Genomic DNA, 19344 nt, shown 5'->3' with positions numbered 1-19344 from the left:
TGCCTGGCGGGGAAATCGAACCCCCCACCTTCAAGGCATGGCGGGCGTGCATACCATTGCACCACGGTGGCACCCATTTTTATACCCTCAGCCTTTAGGCTAAGGAGGGTATATACACTTTGATACGATGAAAATGTGCCTCATCGAAATAATGGTTTTAGACCCCAAGTATGTTTGGACGAAATGTGTTTCAGACAATTTGGAGTCGATCTAGCCATGTCCGTCCGTCTGTCTGTCTGTCCTGCTGGCTGGAGCGCACGATAACTCTCGAACGGATGAACCGATTCGGTTCAAATTTTGACTTTCGTAATATTTTGCCCAAACTTAGTTTAAGTTCGAAGATGAGCTACATCGGTCCACTCCTTCCGGTACCTCCCCCACAAAAGTTCGAAAATGTTCGGAAAGTTTGTGCGCACGATAACTCTTGAATGGAGTGACCGATTTGGTCCATACTTTGTATAGCGTAAACTTTCTACCAGAGTTATATGAGGTTTCAATATGGTCTCAATACGTCAACTCCTTCGGGTACCTCCCACACAAAATTTCGGAAAAGTTCAGTTTAGGGCCATCTCTCGAATCGCTTTGTTTTTGTTTTACCAACTAGTATTCACTGCCCTCCATACGACGGTACAAGTTTCATCAGGGGCATGTCCATACTTCCTGAGAAAATATCATGAAAGTTGCAAAAAAAAACCCCTTATGACACCGTGTGAGGTGGTTGGAGAGCAAGATAATTCTCGAACGCATCTGCCGATTCCGTCCAAAATACGGGCTTAGTAATATTTTGTCCAAACATAGTTTAAGTTTGAAGATAAGCCATATCGGTCCACTCCATCAGGTACCTACCCCACAAAAGTTCAAAAATATTCGGAAAAATTGTGCGCACGATAACTATTGATGGGAGTGACCGAATTGGTCTATATTTTACACATCCTAATATATCTACCAGGTATAGATCAGGTTCAAATATGGACTATATTTGTCCACTCCATCCGGTACCTCCCACACAAAATTTCGGATAAGTTCACTTTAAGGCCTAATATGGAATCACTTTGATTTTTGTTGAAGCAACTTGCATTCGCTGCCTCAATTACGATGGTAAAAGTTTTTTTAGGGGCATGTCCATACTTCTTGAGCAAACAGTCCGAAGAGTTTAAAAACCCCCTATGGCACCATATGTTGTGGCTGGCGATCCACATCCATAACGGTCAATGTCGATCCATTCCTTTTAGTATCTCTTCCGCAAAACTTTTGATCTTTAATCCTAATCAAAATGTTTGTCGGTTCAAACACCCAACATTCTAAAACCCCCTAAATACATACGTATTTTGGAAAAAAATTGTTTCACACAGGCTGAGGTATATCTCTGTCGGCAAAGCCGACTGATACTTTTTTACTTTTTTTTTCAAATATATATTCACCACAAATATTTCAAAAGCTGTATAAATGGAGCGCACAAAATATCCTGTATGAATTCTTACTTACTTACTTAGCTGGACTTTTACAGAACTTTTGTTCCATAAGCCAAACTAAGAAAAAATCTCCAATCGTCTCTGTTTGCTGCTGTATTTTCCCAATCTGGGATATGTAGCTTTCTTATATCTCGTTTCACTTGTTCGCTCCAACGAAGCTTTGGCCTTCCAGATCTGCGAGAACCTCCATGCGGCCCGTATTTATACGCCTTTTTAGCGGGTTCATCATCACTCATTCTTATAACATGGCCTAGCCATCGCAATCGTTGTATCTCGATTCATTCAACTACATTGATGTCATTGTATAGTTTATACAGCTCGTTGTTCATACGACGCCGATATTCGCCGTCAACACAGATTGGCCCGTGGATCTTTCTAAGAATTTTTCTCTCGAACACACCAAGCACTGCCTTATATGCTTGAGCAAGTACCCATGCTTCGGAACCATACATTAGCACGGGTGGTATCAGTGTTTTGTAAAGTGTTATTTTTGTTTGACGAGAGGTGGCTTTATTCCTAAACTGCTTACTCAGCCCAAAGTAGCATCTGTTAGCCAACACTATTCTTCTTCGTATTTCACAACTGATGTTATTTGTTGTGTTTATGGCGGTGCCGAGGTAGACGAAGTCCTTTACTACCTCAAAAATGTGAGTACCAACATTCACAGATGGTGCGGGGTTTGTGGACATATTACGCGTCGATACCATCAACTTGGTTTTTACGCCGTTTACTGCCAGACCAACTTTAGCAGATTCTCTTTCGACTTTTGCAAAGGTGTCAGTTACTTCCTTTACCGATCGACCCATGATGTCAATGTCGTCGGCATAAGCCAGTAACATATGGCTGTTCGTGTATATAGTTCCATTTCTTTCGACCTTCGCGTCTCGTATGACCTTTTCCATCAGGATGTTGAATAGATCACACGACAGGCCGTCTCCTTGTCTGAAACCTCTTTTGGTAATAAACTCTTCGGAGAGGTTCTTTCCTATTTTAACTGAGGATCTCGTCTCACTTAACGTCATTCTACAAAGCCGAATGAGCTTTGCAGGAATTCCAAAATCAGACATGGCTTGGAACACCTTTGAACGTATAGGGCTGTCGAATGCTGCTTTATAATCGACGAAAAGATGGAAGGTGTCGATCTGCATTTCTCGGGTCTTTTCCAGGATTTGTCTCAAGGTAAATATCTGGTCAATGGTGGATTTGCCAGGTCTAAAGCCGCACTGATAGGGTCCAATAATTTCATTGACCATAGGCTTTAGTCTCTCACACAATATGCCAGATACTATCTTATATGCAATAGGGAGCAGACTTATTCCCCTGTAATTGGAGCACACAGTCTTATCACCCTTCTTGTGGACTGGACATAGGATGCTCACGTTCCAATCGTCGGGTAAGCGTTCTTCCTGACAGATGGTGCTAACTAGCTGATGCATACACCTTATCAGCGTGTCGCCTCCGGTTTTGAACAGCTCGGCTGGTAGGCCATCTGCTCCTGCCGCCTTATTATTCTTCAGCCGGTTTATTGCTGTCTTTACCTCATCTTGGCTGGGCGCTATACATCCAATACCATCTTCTGGGATTGGATCTGTGGTATCTTCGCCGTCTTCACTGCTATCGGATACCAACAGTTTGAAAAAATGTTCTTTCCATATCCTGAGTACACTATCTGTATCAGTTACCAAATTACCTTGTTGGTCTATACAGGAGGATATGCCTGTACCAAAGCCATCAGTTTGATGCCTCACTCATTGGTAGAATTTTCGGACTTCGTTCTGTCTCCTGTACATCTCTATTTGTTCACACCCCCTCTTTTCCATCTCTCTCTTTTTCCTGCGGAAAAGACGTTTCTCCTCTCTCCTTTTCTCCCGATACCTCTCTCGTGCGGTACGCGTTGCTACTAATTGAAAGTAGCCTTATATGAAGCATTGTTTCTTCGGTAGCAGCACGGCACTCCTGGTCATACCATGGATTCTTTGGTGGAGGTCTCTGGTACCCAAGTACTGATTTTGCGGCTGTTTGTATAGAGTGGGCATTATTTTGCCATTGTGCTGATATTTTAACGGGACGAGAAGCGCTTTCATTAAGCAATTGGGTCAGTTGAGTGGAATATGCTGTGGCTATCTGTTGTGTTTGCAGCTTAGCGATGTCCAACTTTCGTGTTGTGTCTATCCGTGATTTATTTGCAACGTTTAGACGGGTACGTACCCTTGCTGCAACGAGGTAATGGTCCGAATCTATGTTCGCTCCTCGGAACGATCGTACATCCAACACGCTCGATGAATGTCTTCCATCTATCACAACGTGATCAATTTGATTTATTGCTCTTTGGTTTGGAGACAGCCAAGTGCCCTTATAAATATCGAGATGCTTAAATCTGGTACTGCTAACTACCATGTTTTTTGCCGCTGCGAAGTCTATCAGCCTCATTCCATTGTCTGATGTTTCACTATGTAGACTGAATTTCCCGACTGTTGGGCCAAAGATATTCTCCTTTCCAATTTTGGCATTAAAATCGCCTAAAATGATTTTAATGTCATGGGCAGGGCAACGGTCATATGTTTCTTCTAAGCGCTCGTTATATATATCTTTGGTCTGTTCGTCCTTTTCTTCAGTGGGAGCACGAGCGCAAATAAAGCTGATGTTGAAGAATTTAGCTTTTATTCGGATTGCAGCAAGTCTTTCATTCACTGGGGTGAAGCTGGATATCAGATGTTTTAGTCTCCGACTGACTACGAATGCGCAACCAAACTCATGCTTTACGTCATGGCAGCTATAATACAGTGCGTCACCTTTAGGTGTTGTTGTGACGCCTTTCCCAATCCATCGTATTTCCTGTATGGCAGTAATATCGGCCTTGTACTTTTCAAGTACGTCTGCCAATGCGAAGACTGCACCTTCTCTATAAAGAGTGCGAACATTCCAGGTGCAGATTCGCAGATCATAGTCCTTAAAACGTTTGCGGGGTTCGACAACTTTAGAGTAGGAACGCGTAGAGCACGAGAGGGGTATCGGGGGGAAAAGGAGAGAGGAGGAACGTCTTTTCCGCAGGAAAAAGAGAGAGATGGAAAAGCGGGAGTGTGAACAAATCGAGATGTACAGGAGACAGCATGAAGTCCGAAAATTCTACCAAAGAGTGAAACATCAAACTGATGGCTTTGGCCCTGGCACATCCTCCTGTAGAGACCAACGAAGTAATTCGGTAACTGATACAGATAGTGTGCTAAGGATATGGCATTTTTCAAACTGTTGGTATCCAATAGTAGCGAAGTCGACGAAGATACCACCCGGCCAAGATGACGTAAAGACAGCAATAAACCGGCTGAAGAATAATAAGGCAGCAGGAGCCGATGGCCTACCAGCCGAGCTGTTTAAAACCGGAGCGACACGCTGATAAGGTGTATGCATCAGCTAGTTAGCTCCATCCGGCAGGAAGAACGCGTACCTGACGATTGGAACCTGAGCAACCTGCGTCCCATCCATAAGAAAGGAAATAGTGTCAGGGATATTGTGCGAACGACTAAAGCCCATGGTCAACGAAATAAGTGAACCTTACCAATGCGGCTTTAGACATGGCAATTCCACCATCGACCAGATAATTACCATGCGGCAAATCCTGCAGAAGACCCAAGAGATGCAGATCGACACCTAGCACCTTTTGGTCGATTATAAAGCAGCCTTCGACTGCCTGTCGTGTGATATTTTCAACATCCTGCTAGAAAAGGTTATACGAGAGGCAAACGTCAAAAGAAGTGGCACAATCCACACCAATAGCCACATGTTACTTGCTTATGCTGATGATATAGACGTCATGGGACGATCTGTAAAAGAAGTAACCAATACCTTTGTGAAGGTCGAAGGAGAATCTGCTAAAGTGGGTCTGACGGTAAACGGCGAGAAGACCAAGTTGATGGTGTCGACGCGCAATGCATCCATTGAGCTCGGACCAACTGTTGAAGTTGGTTACTATAATTTTAAGGTGGTAAAATACGAAGTCTTTTACCTCGGCACCGCCGTAAACACAACAAACGACATCAGTTGTGAAATAAAAAGAAGAATTGTATCGGTTATCAGATGCTACTTTGGCTTTAGTAAGCACTTCAAAAACAAAGTCACAACTCGTCAAACAAAAATAACGCTTTACAAAACACTGATACTACCCGTACTGATGTATGGTTCCGAAGCCTGGGTACTTGCGCATGCAGATAAGGCAGTGCTTGGCGTGTTTGAGAGAAAAATTCTTCGAAATTTATACGGACCAATCTGCGTTAATGGTGAATATCGACGTCGCATGAACCACGAGCTGTATCCGCTATACAACGACATCAGTATAGATAAACGTATCGAGATGCAGCGATTGCATTGGCTAGGCCATATAATAAGAATGAGCGATGATAAACCTGCTAAAAAGTCGTATAAATTCGAGCCACATGGCGGTGCACACAGAATTGGCAGACCAAAGAATAGATGGCGAAAACAAGTGGATGAAGAGATGACAAGGCGCGGTATTCCAGAAAGCGAAGCACTAAACAGAGAGAATTGGAGATCTTTCTTAGTTCGGTCTATGGACCAAATGTTCTGTAAAGGGCCAGCTATGTAAGTAAGTAAGAAATGGGCGGAACTTGCCGCGCCTACTTTTGTTACTTTCCGATGTAAACTTTAAAAACGGCGATACACGTGTCTCATATTTTAGCTCTACTTTCATAATCTTCTCAGTTTTCTTGTCATTTTTTTTTTTGTTGTCGCCCAGTGTTATAATACCCTGAGCATAGCCCTTGGGGTCAAAGTTTAAGCCTAATGTATTAAAGTAATTCTTTACAACAATGCCTACTAGAAGGCCCAAAGTGTCGTATAAAATTCCTTAAATTCGGTATTTATGGATACGAGTCTAATTTAGCTTCCGTGTGGTTTCGCAATAGATTTAAGATTTTTATACCCTCCACCATAGTGTGGTGGTGTTATTTTTGTAACGTTTGATTTCTGTCGAGAGCACAGAATGGCAAAAGTTCCTTGGCTTAGGGATTTAAGCTTCAATTCCATTTTTGGCATTGTCCAAATTTATAATAATTGGATATAAACTGTTCTGTATTTTGTCATTCGATTTCAACTCGAATTCTTCTAAAACATTCCTTGTTTAATTGTCTTACTTTAATTCCAGACCATACCTCCGACCCATATTTAGCCTCACTACTTTTTAGATTGCACATTCTAATGCATGACCACAAACAAAAACAATATCATGATTATGGGCAGAGACAATGACGCTGCTGACAGATGGCAAACACGTTTTCTTAATTAATAATTATTGTTTTTATTATTTTTTATACACTTTTTATATTCATTTTTTGCTGTCGGTTTGGTTGTCTAGCTTTGTGTTATTACTATTTGTTTTATTATTAATGAGTTTTTGTTTTTGTTTTGGTTTTTTTTTATTTTTACTTTTATATTTTGTTTGCATATTTTTTTTCCTCTACAGATGCCGATTTGGTTGTGAAAGAACGCAAAATATTAAATCTGATTGGTTATCCGTCCGTGCCAAGCACGAACCTATACCCAGCAAATGGAAAATATTGCTAATAAGGAAATTATTTGCTATTATTATGGGCCGCCACCGTCGGTATTGACCCAACGGCGCGTTTGTGTTTGATAAGGTTTCGACATTTTATGCAATTCACTTTTACGCCGCTTTCGCATTTTTTCGCGATTGGAATGAGCCGAGAGGCAGGAAGAGCCTTTAGAAATCATGGACAAGCGATAAGAGTTATGTAGATGGTTTTATTATTAGGAGAGATTTTTGTGTTCGAAGGTGGCACTGCAGGGCCGGAAGGTGGCGATTTTTATTGAAATTTATAGGCATTTTGGTTGATGTAAAAAATAACATCAGACGTTCTTACTGATAAGCGATGCACGTTTGGGCAAGATTAAAAAAAAACGGAGATTAATTCAGGGAAGCATTTGGGTGATCTAATGTTAATATTTTTCGAATGTTTACACCTCAGACAATATAACAGAACACAATTTTGGTGCAAATTAAGGGATCGGAGTGGTAGATTCGAAGCCCTCATAAATGGGGGTACCATTGAAGTATTTTTACGGTTTTGTTTACATTTCTTATTTGATTAATCTAAAATCATCTAATATGATAAATTATTGGTTAAATTAATATTTGGCAAAAAAATATTAAGTTACACGCAGAGAAAAAAATATGTTTGTTCCAACAATATTCCAAGAGCAAAATATGTATTGTTAACATATTGTTGGATTCCTTATGTAGTATTGTGAATCCAACAATCGTTTTTGTTAAATCCAAAAATAGTTTGTGTGAGCAGAACAATATTTCTCTCTTTTCTTCGAAAATTTGTTTTTCTTCTCTCGCTATTCGATGCCGTGTTGAAAAAACAATTTTGGTGAGTTGTGGTGTTTGTATGACATGCTGCCTTTTTCTTTGTTTTTGTGTGTATGTATACCAACAATGAGACTCTTGTTTTTATTTGCTTCTGTTTTGTTTCATTCTTCTTCTTTATTTCATTCTCCTTTCCTTTTCATTTTTGTTATGGTGTTTAATTATTCCTTATGTTGTGGTGACTGCTTGTGGCTTTTTGTTTGTCTTTGTTGTCAGCTATAGTAGCAAACCATGTATTGCGTTCATCAATGCTCGTAATATTATACGAGATATTTATATCAAAGTTGTGTGGAAAGTGTATATGAGAAGTATATACACTCAAATCAAAAAATTTAGTATCTGGTTTTAAGGGCTGACAATATGTTTTGTAAAAAATTTAGATTATGATTGTTCCTACAATCGGTATTGTTAACGATTTTTACAATAATGCGGAAATTCGAAAGTTATTTTTGTTTTCTATGTTCGGAACAAAAGATGGTATTTTTGGATTTGGATTACAATGTTTGTACAAAACAAACACATTTTTGGAACCAAAATAGATATTTTTGTTCCAACAAAACCGAAAAATATTTTTCTCAAGGGTATCCCTCGATTTTATGCATTTCGAGGGTCTTGATCACAATTATTAGTATATTTATCTGTAAATTAGGATTTATAGTTCTGAATGTCTAAGAATTCATAGTGCGAAAATTTGTCAATATATGTCAATGTTTTGGCATAGCCCCATATAGAGGTACAGTCAAATTTGGGGTCTTTTCGAACATTTTAGGAATAGATTGCTACTGAACTGGCTCAAATTGTGAATTGTGTATTTTGAAGGGATTGAAAATATTTTTATCAAACTTCATTGCCATATATTTTCGTTTTGGAATAACATCCATATAAAGTATTCCCCTACTTTTTTAACTCTAAATACTTTTCAAAAATAGGGGAAAATTGATACATTTTAAATTAATTTTTAATATTTTTCTAAACTTCTTTTGCCATAAACATATTTTTCTAGATTCTGATATCTACCTGCACTTGACGATTCCATTCTAAAATGCCACCTATTGAGGCGTAAAAAAATATTACACTTTAATTTTTTATGGTGCTCTTCAAATTATCAAAAATTCTTTCGCTTTGACACAGTGTAACTGTATTACCATGTAACGACAGTTATATCAAAAACCGGATTTAATTTTTATACCACCAGCCTTTAGGCTAACGAGGTTATACACATTCCATACGGGCAAAATGTGCCTTATCGAAAGTATGTTTGGAAGAAATCTGTTTCAGATAATTTGGAGTTGATTTAGCCAGAGCTCCGAAATACTCGCTCGAATTCTACTCGCGAATGAAATTCGAGCGAGTTCGAGCGGGATTACTAGCGCGAGTAGAAAAAATAAATCGAGTATACTCTATTTTTACTCGTCACTCGCGAAGCATATTTCAGACTTGCTCGTTTTTACTCGCGGGTGAAAAGTAAGAGTACGAGTTTTGCAAGAAAAAAAAGAGTGGGAGTGAAAATGCTCGAATTAGAGTACGAGTTTACCCGAAGAGTAAAATCGGAGGAGGGTACTCGGAGGAGGGTGGTCGGAGGTTCGGTGGAGGTTGGTCGGAAGTTCGGTGGGGGTGGAGGTTGGACGAGTTTACCCGAAGAGTAAAATCGGGTAGGAAAAATTTATTTATTTTTTACCGTTTGTGTGTTCGTGTGTGTGTATTAGCGAACAGTTTTTGATGTTGCTGTGGACTGAAGGTAGAAAGGGCAAGTTGTTGGAAAGTTCGGAGGAGGGTGGTCGGAGGTTCGGAAGTTTGGAGGAGGGTGGTCGGATTTGGAGGAGTGTGGTCGGATGTTCGGAGGAAAGTACTCGGAGGAGGGTGGTCAGAGGTTCGATGGAGGTTGGTCGGAAGTTCGGAGGAGGGTGCTCGGAGCTTCGGAGGAGGGTTGTCGGAGGTTCGGAAATTCCGAGGAGGGTAGTCGGAGGTTCATAGGAGGGTGGGGAGGTTCGGAGGGGTGCTCGGAAGTTAGGAGGAGGGCTGTCGGAAGTTCCGAGGAGGGTAGTCGGAGGTTCGGAAGTTTGAAGGAGTGTGGTCGGAGGTTCGGTAGTTTGAAGTAGGGTGGGAGGTTCGGAGGAGGGTGGTCGAAGGCTCGAAGGTGGGTGGCCGGAGGCTCGGAGGTTCGGGGTTGTCGTAGGTTCGGAAGTTCCGTGGAGGGTATTCGGAAGTTCGGAGGAGGTAGTTCGGAAGTTCGGGGGAGAGTGGTCGAAGGTTCGGAAGTTTAAAGAAAGTTCTTCGGAGGAGGGTGGTCGGAGGTTCAGAGGAGGTTGTTTGGAAGTTCGGAGGAGAGTGGTCTGAGGTTCGGAGGAGGGTGGTAGGTTTCGAAAAACATCCGCCGAACTTCCGACCACCCTCCTCCGAACTTCCAAAGAACCTCCTCTGAACCTCCGATCACCCTCCTCCGAACCTCCGAACAACTTTCTTTAAACTTCCGAACCTTCGACCACTCTCCTCCGCCGACCACCCCACCCTCCTTCAAACATCCGAACCTCCGACCACTCTCCTCTGAACATCCGACTACTCTCCTCGGAACTTCCGAACCTCCGACCAACCTCCTCCGAACCTCCTACCAACCACCTTCCTCCGAACTTCCCACCACCCTCCTCGAACCACCGAACTTTCGAAAACTTGCCCTTTCTACCTTCAGTGCACATAAACATAAAAAACTGTTCGCGACCACACAACACACACGAACACACAAACGGTGAAAAATAAATAAATTTTTCCTAGAAGATTTTACTCTTCGAGTAAACTCGTACTCTGTTTCACTCCCACTCTTATTTTAAAACCAGGAGTACTCGCGAGTGATCGCAAATAAAACAAAAGAGTGGAGAGTAAACTTCTTTTAAAACTCGTACTCTTCGAGTACTCCCACTCACAGGGTAAACGAGTAAAAACGAGCAAATCGGATGTTTTGCTCGCACTCTTCGAGTACTCCCACTCGCGAGTACTTTTCACTTGCGAGTCAAAACGAGCAAATCGGAGCTCTGGATTTAGCCATGTCAATCCGTCCGTCTGTCTGGCTGGCTGGAGCGCACGATAACTTTCGAATGGATAAACCGATTTGGCTTTCGTAATATTTTGTCCAAACATAGTTTAAGTTCGAAGATGGGCTAGATCGGTCCACTCCTTCCGGTGCCTTCCCCACAAAAGTTCGAAAATGTTCGGAAAATTTGTGCGCACTATAACTCTTGAAGGGAGAAACCGATTTGATCCAAACTTTGTACATCGTGAAATTTCTAGCAGCCTTAGATGCGGTTCCAATATGGACTCAATCGGTCCACCGCTTCGCGTAACGCCCACACAAAATTTCGGATAAGTTCAGATTAATACCTGCTCTCGAATCGCTTTCGTAATATTTTGTCCAAACATAGTTTAAGTTCGAAGATGGGCTATATCGGTCCACTCCTTCCGGTACCTCCCCACACAAAAATGTTCTGAAAATTTGTGCGCACCATAACTCTTGAAGGCAGGAACCGATTTGATCCAAACTTTGTACATCGTGAAATTTCTAGCAGTCTTAGATGCGGTTCCAATATGGACTCAATCGGTCCACTGCTTCGGGTAACTCCCACTCAAAATTTCGGATAAGTTCAGATTAATACCTGCTCTAGAATCTCTTTGATTTGTGTTGCAACAACTTGTATTCAATGCCCCCATACGACGGTACAAGTTTCATCAGGGGCAGGTCCATACTTCCTGATAAAAATAACCAGAAAGATGCAAAAAACCCCTATGATATCGTGTGTAGTGGTTGCAGCGCAAGATAACTCTCGAAGGGGTCTGCCTGTTCGTATTATTTTGCCCAAACATAGTTTACGTTCGAAGATAATCCAAATCGGACCATTGCTTTAGGTACAACCCCCACAAAAGTTCAAAATGTTCGGAAAATTGTGCGCACGATATCGTTTGAAGGGAGTGAACGAATTGGTCCTTACTTTACACATCTTACTTCATTTTTCAGGGACAAGTCCGTACTTCTTGAGGAAACAGCCCGAAATGTGTAAAAACCCTATATGTAGTCGATGGAGAGCACGAAAACTTCTTCTTTCCCTTAAATTGATCACGTTGTGATAGCTGGAAGACATTCATCGAGCGTGTTGGATGTACGATCGTTTCGAGTTGCAAACATAGACTCGGACCACTACCTTGTTGCAGCAAAGGTACGTACCAGATTAAACGTTGCGAACAAAGTGCGAACAGACACAACACGGAAGTTGGACATCGGTAAGCTGCAATCACAACATATAGCCACAGCATATTCCACCCGAGTGGCCCAATTGCTTAATGAAAACACTCCTCGTCCCGATAACATATCAGCACAATGGTAAAATATTGCTCACTCCATGCAAACAGCCGCAAAATCCATACTTTGATACCAGAGACCTCCACCAAGGAATCAATGGTATGACCAGGAGTGTCATGCTGCATGTGTAGCGCACGAGAGAGGTATCGGGAGAAACGAAGAGAGGGGAAACGACCGCTGGAAAAATAGTGAAATGTAAAAGCGGGAGTGTGAAAAAAAGATGTACCGGAGCCAGAATGAAGTCCGAAAATTCTACCAAAGAGTGAAGTATCAAACTGATGTCATTGATATAGACACATCCGCCTTTACAGACCAACAGTGTGCTCGGGATATGGAAAGAACATTTTTCCAAACTGTTGGTATCCAATAGTAGCGAAGACGACGAAGAAACCACAGATCCAATCCCAGAAGATGGTATTGAATGTATGCCGCCCATCCAATATGAGGTAAAGATAGCAAGAAGTCGGCTGAAGAATAAAAAGGCAGCAGGAGCCGATGGCTTACCAGCAGAGCTGTTCAAAACAGGAGGCGACAAGCTGATAAGGTGTATTCATCAGATAGTTAGCACCATCTGGCAGGAAGAAGGAGTACCCGACAATCAGAACCTGAGCATCCTGTGCCCTGTCCACAAGAAAGGAGATAAGAATGTATGCTCTAACTATAGGGGCATAAGTCTTCTCCCTATTGCCTACAAGATAGTGTCAGGGATAATGTGCGAACGACTAAAGCCTATGGTCAATGAAATAATTGGGCCATACCAATGCGGCTTTAGACCTGGCAAATACACCATTGACCAGAAGACGTCCTGAAGAAGACGTTCAAAGGTATTCCACGCCCTGTCTGAATTTGGTATCCCTGCAAAGCTCATACGGCTTTGGAGAATAACATTAACTGATACTCGTTCCTCAATTAAAATAGGAAAGAACCTCTCCGAAGTGTTTGGTACCAAAAGAGGTTTCAGACAAGGTAATGGCCTCTCGTGTGATCTTTTCAACATTCAGCTGGAAAAGGTTATACGAGATGCGAAGGTGAAAAGAAGTGGCACAATATATACAAACAGCCATATGTTACATGCTTATGCTGATGACATTGACATCATAGGTCGATCGGGAAAGGAAGTAACTGATACCTTTGAAAAAGTCGAAAGGGAATCTGCTAAAGTGAGTCTGGCGGTAAACGGCAAGAAGACAAAGTTAATGGTGTCGCTGCGCAATGTTTCCATAGATATCGGGCCAACTGTTGACGTTGGTTCCTATAATTTTGAGGTAGTAAGGGAACCAACATCAGTAAACACAACCAACATCAGTTTTGAAATACGAAGAAGAATAGTGTTGGCCAACAGCTGCTACTTCGGGCTGAGTAAGCAGTTTAGGAATAAAGCCACATCTCGTCAAACAAAAACAACGCTTTACAAAACACTCATACTACCCGTGCTGATGTATGGTTCAGAAGCCTGGGTACTTGCGCAAGCAGACAAGGCAGTGCCAGTCCATTTTCATTTCCGTTTGGGGTGTTATTTCATGGGGCCTTTTTTCTGTACGTCAACAAAACTTACGAGTAATTGTTTTCATATTTTCGAGGAAGCTGAAAACTTAACCAAAGGAAAAACCATCCCAAAAATTGTTCACAATGTTTTGGTTTAAAGAGTGAAATTCTCAAATTATGAATCAGAATACAAATTTACCTACTATTGAAACCTGATATACATTTGTATAAAATTTCTATTGTCAGCCGCGATTCTCTCAAAAATGGTTTTATAAACAACTCAATCATTCTTCTTCCTCTTGGTTTTTGTTTATAGAATTCTTTAATAGCTGAGTTCATTTTTGTTTGTTTATTTTATTTTGATATTTTAATTTTTGCAAACCAAGCAATTTGCTGTAAATATTAGCACAATAATATTCAACGAAAATAAAAAAACCGTCAATAAAAACAAAAACCGAAATACGAAATAGAGAAACAAAGAACGGAAATTTTGTATTTTTCAATTATATCGAATACCGGATAGAGTTAAACGTTGCCGTCGCTGGCCGACATTGCTATTGGCCCCCGATGTGAAATTTTAATCTTTCAAAATAAAACAAACACAAAATAGCCATGGCTTGTAAATATTTAAAATTTGTAAACATTAATACGTAGTGGATGTGTTTTATCAGAAGTGTTTGCTAATGGGAAACATTAATACATATTTCCTATAATTTGGGATTGTGAACTTGAAATGTTAATGCGTGTTTGTTTTAATTATAGCTGAAGGTGAATGATTTTTCATTTAGCAAATGAGTTATCAGACTTTATTAAGGAATTACATGTTCTGGTTCCTTCTTGTGCAAACAAAAGAAATCTGGATCCTGAACTGGCTGTGTCAAAAAAGAACCGTTGTGGCTTTGTAGCTCTGATATTTTTTCAAGCTTCCGCTACATCATGGGTGGCTAGATTGATTAATGAAATATTATTATCACGACGTGTTAGCTTTGAAAGCCAAACTCATAACTTCTCGAACGGATCTACAGATTCGGTTCAAAATTTGGTTTTCGTACAATTTTGTCCAAACTTAGCTTAAGTTCCTTCCGGAAGGAAGGAAGTTAGCGATTTGGTCCATACTTTGCACATCGTAAAATTTCTAGCAGACTTAGACGAGGTTCCAATATGAACTCAATCGGTCACCAGGAGCAAGTCCATACTTCCTGAGAAAATAACCTAAAAGGTACAAAAAATCTATATGACACCGGAGCGCAATTAAACTCTCGAACGCACGCAGAGAATACAATAATTCTATGGGTGGTTATGTTGTTCAGAAAAGATTCGAAGTTTTTTCAGACATGTCTGAATACAATCTTAAGCTTTAGATGAAGCTTTTTGTTTTTGTCCGTAAATACTATAGAAACGTAACCAGGAGAGGCAATGACAGTATCGATCTTCCATAACCAATAACATCATATACCGCCCGTCTTATTTGCTTACTCTCAAGAATTTATATTGAATTTAGATTGGTATTGTAAACGAAGTTGGACTGTTGACTAAATATAGTTTTACTTTTACTTCTATAAAAATCAAAATTTAATAATTCTTTTTTCCTTTATTCTCTCTTTCTAGGTAAGTGTTAAAGAATTTTATATTTGGCAAGTTTCTCGTAAGTATTCTTTTATGGAAATAGAATGTGAATGTCCGAATTTATTTAATATTTTAGGGGATGTTAAAGAAAATTCATTTCCAAATTTCCATTGTGTTGGAATGTTGAAATAATGTAAATTTTTAACTGAATATGAAAAAAAATCCAAATTCCAAAAAAACATGCGATATGGAAATATCGTGATATCTTCCAACACCCAAACCACTGTTCTGCAAAATCAATAGATCTTGAAGTTTCCAAAATATTTATGAAAGCAATAAATACAAAAAAAAAGAATTTCCATAACAATAAATGTAACCAGTGATGCGTAAAACTCGTAGCAGAACCTTCTCACCCAGCATTTGTTGTTATTTCTTCTTTTTATTTGTTATTAACACCTTTTTGTCATTTGTCATAAATGTTTGTAGGTTAGGTATGAATGAATATATATTCATATCTGACATTGAAATTGACAAAATAATATTAAAGATAAGGCGGTATTTTATTGCAATATTTCATTTTATTATTTCATTTTCGATATCGATATCATTTGGTTGGGGTGTTAATTTGCGACAAAAAAAAAAAACTGAAAACGGTAGAAGTCTTTTGTTATCGGGCTTTTAGCCATAAACACCCATAGAACGGAAACGTAAAACACTTTTTGCAATTTTATCTGTCTTGGCTGAAATGGTATTAATTTTTTTTATTACACCAACCATTAATGTTTATGACTTAATATTCTTTGCAGCGGAGGCGTAATAAGGAAGGCAAGAGCGATTGATTTGATTGGTTATAGTATGAGGCCTTATGGAAAGTAATTCCCAAAAGGAATTTATTTAAGTGACTGACCTATCCCAAAAAAAATTGATTATGGAAAACCTCCGAACAAAACCTTCTATAAATAGAAGCCCGTAAGGAGTTGTTTAATCGATTGAAGTCCTTTAGCAGGAAGACTTTTATAGAGGAAGACTTTAGGATGTCTTTTCAAGCTAGAATCGCTTTAACGATACAATATCTTTAGGTGGTCTTTAAGATATCGGTTTGCCATAGAAGATCTCTAGATACGAGGGCTGAACGAATACTTTCTGGTCTAGACAACACCATGTGTTGCCAGGCGCAATTCGATTTTTTTGGAAAGTTTGACAGTTTTTGGCCTAAACTTACTCAGGACAGTTTGTCATACGACCATGTGTTGTGTTGTTTACAGTGACCTGAACAAAAACACTTTGCAAACAAGTAAAAACGGAGCACAGTGGTTTAGAATCGTTTTTTCCTGGTCAAAACTCTGTAACATTTGAACGGATAGAGATATTTTCATAACTCTTTTTTTGTTCAGCTTTCGAACGCATTTTGAGCTTTTTTTTCATATTTTGCATCAAAATAAACGTTTTTTGATTTTTACATATGTTCTAAATAAGGTCAAAATTAAATTTTTGCTACATCCATTAAATAAAAAAAATTTAAATTGTTTCCCAAACTTGAAAAAATACTCCTTGGACTCTTATAAAAACTTATATTTTAAAAACTGCCCATTTGTGGGAAAAAGCTATAATTTATGTAGGAAACGGTATGCAAAAGCTCACATTTTTACCCATGTAATTTCAAACAAGTAAAAAAGTATCAGTCGGCTTTGCCGAACAGAGATATACCCTCAGTCTGTGTGAATTGAAACACTTTTCTTTCCAAAAACGTATATATTTAAGGGGTTCTAATTTTGGGCGTATGAACCGACAAAGTGTTGCGGGGAAAGTATCTAAAGGAATGGACCGACATATTCCATTTTGAAACTGGGTCTTATTTTGTGTGTCATTCTTTCCAGTTGGTCACCATACAATTCAGAGGCTTTGGACCATTATATCAGGAAGCATGTGCTTGCCTACGAAAAACATGATATCGCTGTAAACAGAACAACTAGGTAAAAATGTTCAAGGAATCCTCTCGCACAAACCCTCAACCGGCTTGCTCTGTTTATGAGATATCGCGCGTTCTATTTTAGCTAATATTTTCGAATTTCTAGTGGGGGAATTACCTGAAGAAGTGGACCTACATGCACCACCTTCGAATTTTATCTAATAATCGAAGAAATATTACGATATGCAAAGTGTGAATCAACTCAGTATTTGGTTCGAGAGTTGTCGTGCTCTCCAGCGGGCTGTTTTCTCAAGAAGTATGAACTTGCCCCTGAAAAAAACTTTTACCGTCGTAATTGAGGCAGCGAATGAAAGTTGCTTCAACAAAAATCAAAGTGATTCCAGAGCAGTTCTTCAAGTGATCTTATCCAAAATGTTGTGTGGGAGGTACCCGAAGGAGTGGGCAAATATTGTCCATATTCGAACCTGATAAATATTTTGTAGATATATTGGCATGTGTAAATTATGGATCAAATCGGTCACTACCATCAAGAGTTATCATGTGCACAATTTTTCCGAACATTTTTGAACTCTTGGTGGGGAGGTACCTGAAGGAGTGGACCGATATAGCCCATCTTCGAACTTAAACTAAATTTGGACAAAATATTACGAAGACCAAATTTTGGTCAGAATCGGCAGATCCTTTCGAGAGTTATCATGAGCTCCAACCACTACACACGGTGTCGTAGGGGTTTTTTTTGCATCTTTCAGGCTAATTTCTAAGGAAGTATGGACTTTCACCTGATGAAACTTGTACCGTCGTCTGGAAGGCAGTGAATACAAGTTGTTGCAACAAAAATCAAGGCGATTCGTGAGCTGGTGCTAAACTGAACTTTTCCGAAATTTTGTGTGGGAGGTACCTGAAGGAGTGGGCCGCTTAAGTTCATACTGTAACCTCATCTAAGTCTGGTAGAAATTTCACGATGTGCAAAGTATGGTCCAAACTGTTACTCCCTTCAAGAGTTATCATGCCCACAAAATTTCCGAACATTTTGGAACTTTTGTGGGGGAGGTACCGGAAGGAGTGGGCCGATATAGCACATCTTCGAACTTAAACTAAGTTTTGGCAAAATATTACGAAAGCCAAAATTTTAACCGAATCGGTTCATCCGTTCGAGAGTTTTCGTGCGCTCCAGCCAGACAGACAGACAGACAGACAGACGGATGGACATTGCTCAATCTACTCCAAATTGTCTGAAACACATTTCGTCCAAACATGCTTGGGGTCTAAAACCATTATTTCGATGAGGCACATTTTGCCCGTATGAAAGTGTATATACCCTCGTTAGCATAAATGCTTAGGGTAAAAATATATACAAGGATTTATGGTCTAAAAATTTTACCGAAATGGGTGAAATTTGGTATTAAGTCTTCCTTGGGAGTACAAAACTTTCCACTTGAAATTTCTCGGTATAGGTTCACGTCTTCATATAGCCCCCATAGAACGGTACCTCTCGATTTCCGGTATTTTAAAGGTCGTGGTCTCAATATCCCGCCAAAATGGCTGACATTTTGTATTAAGGCTTCCTTGGGGGTACAAAACTTTCCACCTGAAATTTCTCGGTGTAGGTTCACGTCTTCAAATAGCCCCCCATAGAACGGTACCTTCGGATTTCTAGTATTTAGAAAGTTGTGGTCTCAATATCCCTCCGAAATGGCTGAAATTTGGTATTAAGTCTTCCTTGGGGGTAAACAACTTTACATCTAAAATTTGTCGGTATAGGTCCACGTCTTCATATAGCCCCCATAGAACGGTACCTTCGGATTTCTGGTATTTAGAAAGTTGTGGTCTCAATATTCCTCTGAAATGGGTGAAATTTGGTATTAAGTCTTCCTTGGGGGTATGAAACTTTCCACCTGAAATTTGTCGGTATAGGTCCACATCTGTATATAGATCCCATAGAACGGTACCTCCGGATTTCTGGTATTTTGAAAGTTGCGGCCCAATATCCTTCCGAAATGGCTGAAATTTGGTATTAAGTCTTCCTTGGGGGTAAACAATTTTACATCTAAAATTTGTCGGTATAGGTCCACGTCTTCATATAGCCCCCATAGAACGGTACCTCCGGATTTCTGGTATTTAGAAAGTTGTGGTCTCAATATCC

General features: G+C 40.0%; 1 protein-coding gene across 2 annotated transcripts in view; it reads left to right on the top strand.

Annotated features, from left to right (window-relative positions):
• drongo (Arf GTPase activating protein drongo) overlaps positions 1-19344 on the top strand; it is a 323025-nt gene that overhangs the window by 146568 nt on the left and 157113 nt on the right. The window lies entirely within an intron of this gene.

The sequence above is a fragment of the Musca autumnalis genome, unplaced genomic scaffold (assembly GCF_047663935.1).
Source record: "Musca autumnalis isolate F117 unplaced genomic scaffold, ASM4766393v1 scaffold_2, whole genome shotgun sequence".
Lineage (NCBI taxonomy): Eukaryota > Metazoa > Arthropoda > Insecta > Diptera > Muscidae > Musca > Musca autumnalis.
The sequence above is the reverse complement of the archived record's forward strand: the minus strand, read 5'-3'. Positions and strand labels throughout refer to the sequence as shown.